This window comes from Chrysochloris asiatica, unplaced genomic scaffold, assembly GCF_000296735.1.
Source record: "Chrysochloris asiatica unplaced genomic scaffold, ChrAsi1.0 scaffold00032, whole genome shotgun sequence".
Lineage (NCBI taxonomy): Eukaryota > Metazoa > Chordata > Mammalia > Afrosoricida > Chrysochloridae > Chrysochloris > Chrysochloris asiatica.
The window spans coordinates 20,616,090-20,623,501 of NW_006408550.1; positions in this window are offsets into that span (position 1 = coordinate 20,616,090).

Genomic DNA, 7,412 nt, shown 5'->3' on the forward strand with positions numbered 1-7,412 from the left:
TGCTCATGAGGAATCTGTACCTTGTCCAAGAGGCAGTTGTTCTATCACCAAGGTCATAATTTCCATCTACTGATCCTTCCTTTTTGTTTCCAACTTTTCCATTCCTATCAATGGTAATTATCAATGCATCTTGACTGTATATTTGATCAATTTCATACTGAAAAAGTTGGCAGAAATCCTTCAATTTCAACATCACTGGCTTTAGTTGCTGCATACATTTGAACAATAGTTGTATTAACTGGTCTTCCTTGTAGGTGTATTGATATTATCCTATCACAGACATCATTGTATTGGTAATGCAATGTTTTTGTTGTTCTTGTGAAGTGTTGTCGAGTCAGTTCTGACCCATAGTGACCCTGTATAGGGTTTCTGGGGAGTGGCTGGTGAGCTTGAACCACCAACCTTTTGGTTCAAACCAAATTTGCAGTTAAGTGCATTAACCCACATCACCACACCAGTAAGTGAAAGATTTTTAAATGCTCTTTTTGATGATGAATGCCATTCCTCTCAATTTATAGTTCCCAGCAGAGTAAAGCTTATGATTTTCTCATTCAAATTAGCCAATACCAGTCCATTCCTACTCACTAATGCCTAGAATAGAACTCTTTATGCATGCCATTTCATTTCTGATGAGTTCCAATGTTCTTAGATTCATAGTTCATACATTACACGTTCTAGGGATTAATGGGGATTTGCAGTTGTTTCTTCTCATTTTGAGTTATGCCACATCAACAGATGGAGGGCCTGAAACCTTTGCTCCACCCACATAATTAATGTCAACGGTACCTCTTCCTTAGTCGTATTTGAGTACATTCAAACCTGAGGGGCTCATCTTCCAATACTATAGCTGACAATGTTTTGCTGCTATTCATAAGGTTTTTAATGTCTAACCATTCAGAAGTGGACCACCTCCTTCTTCCTTGTCTGTCTTATTCTGGAATCTCCACAGAAATCTGTCCCTTATGGGTGAGATTGCTGCTAGTTAAACTATCAGTTGCATAACTGCCAGCATCGCAATACATAAGCCACCCAGTCCAAAAAAAACTAACAAATGGATGCTGGTTTCCATACCTATCTGTGCCAATATTAACTTCAAAATGCTATTCCTATCTTATCTTGCAGACACTATAAAACTGGAGTCCTGGTCTAATAGGATAAACACTGGTTTACTGGCCAAAAGGGAGTTGTGGCACTATTGGTTAATGCACTAGCTTGCAAAATTGGTTTGAACCACAAGGTGGGCAGTTCAAGCTCATTAGTTGCTTCTTAGAAGCCCTATACAGGGTTGTTATGGGTTAGAATCGACCCGATGGCAGTTAACAATAACTGAACAAAATTTTAGCAGTTCAGTCCTGCCAGCCACCTCAGAAAGCCTATATGTAGTAGCTATGAGTCAGAACCAACTCCACGGCACTTATCAATAACAACATGCAATTAGAAATATATATGTATGTTTTTCATATCATAGCTACTGTTTAGAATTTGTTGATTTAACAACCTTTTCCTATAAGGTCAAATGAGATTGTTCTGTAACTTTAATTTTGGCAACAGAATTGGCTTTAAGCTCTTGAATAGCCTCACTCAACTTTCTTCCCTGGGAATAGCATTCGGGTTTTTATGAATATTGTTGTTGTTAAGTTCCAACATCGAGTCAGTTCCAACCCATAGTGACCCTATATAGGGTTTCCGAGGAGCAGCTGGTGAGTTTGAACCACCAACCTTGTGATTCAAACTGACCTTGTGGTTGAGTGCTTATCTTACTGCACCAGAGTATAATTTCATCTTTAAAAATAAACTGAAATAAAAATAGGTTATCTTTCATTATCCAAGCTTATTGTGAGATCTCTGGGAGCCATATGCTGACTCTAAAGATACTTTTCAAAAGCCATATTCATACATAAATTTACACTGACACCATTTCTTTCTTCCTGCTGTAGTGTTTTAAAATTCAAATGCAAAGAGACCACCTCTAAATTATGTTGCCTTGGGAGTGACATCCTCCATTAAGGCCTAAATTTACCTCCAACCCACATAGACCCAGAGTTTGCTCTGTGTTCACAGAGTTTGCCGCTATGAATTTTATTAGCTGGAATGAAGAATAGTGGAACAGAGGTTTGAGAAATTACTTGTGCTGAAAAACAACCTCACATCAGTTTAGATATCTTTCTTCAACATTTAGCTTCAGAGATGGAAATTTATAGAGCATCTGGAATCAAGAAGAAATGGGAACCATGAGTCAATGTGAAATAGCAAGTGACCCGTCTTTTGTCAAATCAAGTGTAGTCATAAACTATTACTCAATTTACAATAAAAACTTAAAAAAAAAAAAAAATCAAATGTGGTGTTGGTGAGAAATACCTTGAGGCACCTAACATTTAATAAAGCTGGAGTTGAAGGGAGTGAGATGAAACAAAGAAATTTCAAAACATGATCATAATAACATCTGTAGAAATGAGAAATAAACATCAAGTGAAAAAGTGACAGTTAATTATGAAATTTCTATTTACTGGATGGGAGGTTATTGTACAAAAAAAATGGAAAACTGTTTTTCATTTACAGGAGAATGGAACAAAACAACAAAGGCCTAGTCTGTATGGTAAGAGATGGCTTACACATTAGGTATTACTTGGCAAAAGGATTGTGGTAGCGGTTAACAAGTGCAGGTGTGGAGGTCCTATCAGTGGAAACATATATTTGTTTCTTCTTTGATGTTTTGTTCTTTTCTGTGGGAAAATAGGCAAATGAATTTAATCACTAGCTCATTACCTACTTCCAATGCTCTTACCATTAACCATTCCATACCCTAATGAAGGGAGAAGTGAAACGAGTCTACCTGGTTGTTGTTGTTGTTGTTAGGTGCCTTTGAGTCGGTACCAACCCATAATGACCATAGCACCATAGTGACCATACCAACCCATAGCACAGCAGAATGAAACACTGCCCGATCCTGGGCCAGCCTCACTACTGTTGCCACGCTTGAGTCCATCGATGCTGCCACTTGGCCAATCCATCTTGTTGGGGGTCTTCCTCTTTTTCTCTGACCCTCCACCTTACCAAACATGATATCCTTCTCCAGCGACTGCTCCCTCCTGACAATATGTCTGAAGTATCAGAGACGAAGTTTGGCCATCCTGCCCTCCAAGGAGCACTCTGGCTGCACTTCTTCCAATATGGATCTGTTGGTTCTTTTGGCAGCACTTTCAATATTCTTCTCCAACACCATAACTCAAAAGCGTCAATTCTTCTACAGTCTTCCTTATTCACTGTTCAGCTTTCGCATGCATATGAGGTTATTGAAAATACCATGGCTTGGGTCAGGCTCACCTTAGTCTTTAAGCTGACATCTTTGTTCTTCACCACTTTAAAAAGGTCTTGTGCAGCAGATTTTCCTAATGCTATATGTCATTTTATTTCTTGACTGCTGCTTCCGTGAGTGTTGATGGTTGATCCAAGAAGAATGAAGTCCTTGACAACTTCAATCATTTCTCCATTGATAAGAATTTGGTTATTGGTCCAGTGGTGAAGATTTTTGTTTTCTTTACATTGAGATGCATAGATTATGAAAAGAAATAAGACACACGATAAAATGGGAAGCTAGGTAGACATAAGTTATTGGACAGAAAACTTAAATGGGGAGGGAAAAAATGTTTAATGATAAACATTATCTGGGAGTGAGAAATCAGCAGAAGAGAGAAAGACTTTGCAAATTGTGGTTTGGGTGGGGCAGAGTAAGGTTTGGGTTTGGGTATCTCTTTCTCCAAAGTGATGCCTGGAAAAGACGAGGGCAAAATCTAATAGGGTTGTCTAGCTCTCTACAAGGGGTCTTCTAGATAGGTATAGCTTTAGGAAAGTGGACAACACTTAATAGCTTCTATCATTTGTCCATTTTTCATGATGCTGTTTATTGGTCCAATTGTGAGGATTTTTGTTTTCTTTACATTGAGGTGCAATATATAAGAAAGATTCGAGCCTCATTTTGGAATATTGAAGGATTCTATGGGCAAATTATTGGCTCTTGATCATATGCTACTTCTTGAACATCAACCATTTCTTTTTGTTTCGGTAACTCTGTGTGTTCCTTCCATCTTCTGCTGCTTTTTGCATCATTCAAAATTTTGTTCATACATACACAAATATAGGTTTTTATGGAGCAGCTGTGGTCTAGTGCTTTTCCTATAATGCCACATCATAGAATACAGCAAATTGGGGCTTGAATTTTTCTTCAATTATTTCAACTTGAGAAGTTGTAAGTACACCTTTTTTGTTTTTCTAACTTCAGGTGTTTGCACATTTCATTATAATACTTGACTTGTCTTTTCAAGCTGCTCTGAAAATTTTTCTGTTCAGGTCTTTAACCTCCTCATTTCTTCTATTTGCTTGGCGCTATGAGACAAAGCACTGAACTTCAAGGTTGGTTTAAACTGCCAGGTCAGTGGTTCAAACTCACCAACTGATCCTTGGAAACCCTATACAGGGTTGTTGTGAGTCAGAACCAACTTGATGGCATTTAACAACAACAATAATGCTGGAGAACAAGTTTCAGAGTTTTTCTGACATCCATTTTGGTCTTTTCTTTTTCTCCTGTCCTTTTAAAGAAAGACCTTTTGCTTTCTCACTGTATGATGTTTTTGATGTCATTCTTCTGGTCTTCAGAATTTGTGTCTAATGCATCAAATCCGTTCTTGAGATGGTCTCTAAGTTCTGGTGAGATTGGCGCTAGGTCATCTTTTGACTCTCATGGACTTGTTTTCGTTTTCTTCCGCTTCAGCCTGAACTTGCATATGAGTAATTCATGTTCTGTTCCACAATCTGCCCCTGGCCTTGTTTTGGATTATGATATCTAGTTTTCAACTGTAGGGCATTATTAATGCAAGTGATGAGTATTTTCCATTTACAATTTTAATCCCTCTGTCCTCACACTATTGTCAAAAGATTAATTGCTCTGAAGGTATCGGCAAAACAAATAGAAAATATAGAAGAAAATATGAATGGTGAAAATAGTTTTGTTGTGTTTTTCACTTAAATATGAACATTTTAACTTAAATATAAAGAATATGTTGTCGTTGCTAAGTGTCAACAGGTTGGTTCAGACTCATATTAACCCTGTATATGGTTTCTGAGAAGCAACTGTGGGTTTGAACCACTGACGTTGCAGTTAGCACTCCAGGGTCTGTGGTTCAAACTCACCAGCTGCTCCTCCGAAACTTAAATGGGAGCATTTCCTTTTAACATTCATCCTCAAAATAAGTGATTAGCTGAAATGAAAAGTATCTCCAAAAGACAAAAAGGGACAAGAAGTACATTATACCAAACAAAATATGCAAATTTAATGGGATATCACTTACATCTTGGTATAATTAAGTTATTTAATTGTTGCTAAATACTATCTACTCACAGAGATTCTGTATAGGATTTCCAAGGAGCTTCTGATGAGTTTTAACTGTCAACTTTGTGGTTTGCAGTCCAATACTGATCCTACAGGGCCACACCAGGAGTCCAAATTATATAATAAGGCTGTTGTTGTTAACTGCTGTCAAGTTAATTCAGACCCATAACAACCCTGTATAGGGTTTCCAAGGAACGGTTTGTAAGCTTGAACCACCAACGTTGCCGATCAAACCGACTATGCAAGTCCAGCACATCAGCCCACAGCACCATACCAGGATTCCATATAATAAGGTAATACTATTAAAAACCTATTTGTATCATTTTCATAATAAGTACAAACATACACATTTAAAATATTTGTACAAATATATTCATTCCAAGCATACCCATTCTTCCTATTATTTCATCTTAAAATGTTTAATGTTTACTCTATTCTATCAGTAATATGTAAAAATATCCGTGTTATTGGGTCAATTCATTATTAGCAGGGTATACCTGGTGTGGCACTGTTGGATAAGCACTGTACTGTTAACTGAAAGGTCAATAGTTTATCAGGTAGAGAGTTAGAGAAAAAGAGGAAGACCCCCAATGAGATGGATTAACCAAGTAGCAGCATCAATGGACTTAAGTGTGGCAACAGTGGTGAGGTTGGCCTAGGATTGGGCAGTGTTTCGTTCTGCTGTGCATAAGGTCGTTATGGGTCAGTACTGACTCGATGGCACCTAACAACAACAACAACTCCTCAGAAACCATACCTATATAAGATGAATCTTACTCAGAACTAACTCAATGGCTTAATAACAACAGCAACAACATTTCCCTTTGTTAATGCATAGGAAAAGTTTGATCTGAGCATGTAATGAAATTAATGGAATTTTTTTCTGACTTTTCACACATAATTATTTTTAAATTATTCCCAAAAGCTGAATACCACAGTCTAATATATTCATGAACACCCATTTAATGAAGAAATGTCTTTTGGCATACTCTTTTCCTCATAAATAACTTACAATTTTAGCTACACATACATTGCATTATTAAAAATTAAATAATGAATCTGATGGAATTTTAATGGAAGTCTTGTATAAGCTAAATGAAGTCAAATCAGTAAAGATCTTACATTATGTACATTCGTGTACATTTATGTACACGAATGTACATTATGTACATTTATGTACAATTAGGCTTAAAAACTAAATGTCTGATTTATAATAGATTTAATGTCATATCAGACATATAAAAATAAAATTTTCTGTGTCAGAAAAAAAATTAAGTAATGAATAACAACATATCAATACATTATTATTTTTATAACCTTCTAAAACCAGGTTGATAACAGCAGTCCCTATATGACTTTAATCTTGAATTGACTCTTTTAATAATCGTTTACAAGAGGCATTCCATAATTTATCTTATTCATTTTTATTATCTTTCTGAAAATTCATGTAAAGATGATTGTGTGAATTTAAAAGTAGGACCAGATTTTTCAGAAAGAAATGAACTCTGATTTGGCAGATTGTGTTATCTGTAAATATCTACTTTAATTATAGTACATGGTAAATATTTTGTATGAATTTGTGCTCATTCAGGTTTTCCAAGAAGGACAAGTCAAGTTTAGACATGCAAGGATCTTATTAGGGAAAAATCTTATGAAGAGTAAGAGGGAGCAGGCATTGGAAGGAGGCCCTTAAGCCACAATGTAGGTCTGGCACTTGGGAAACAAGAATGGGAAGGAAAAGAACAGGGTAGAAGGAGCCTTAGACTGAAATGAAGATCTGAAAAAATTTAGCAAAGGCAACTGGTAATCCCAAACCAAAGTTGTGAATTCAGAATTTTGGTACCTGTAGGAATAGGCCGGGAGGCCTGGTGTGGCACTGTGGGTCAATGGGCTAGACTGCAAAGTTGATTGGATCCACAAGGTTGGCAGTTCAAATTCACCAGCTGCTCCTCAGAAACCCTATATAGGGTTGCTATGGGTCAGAACCAACTCAAGGGCACACAACAACAAAAATAACAACAAGGAA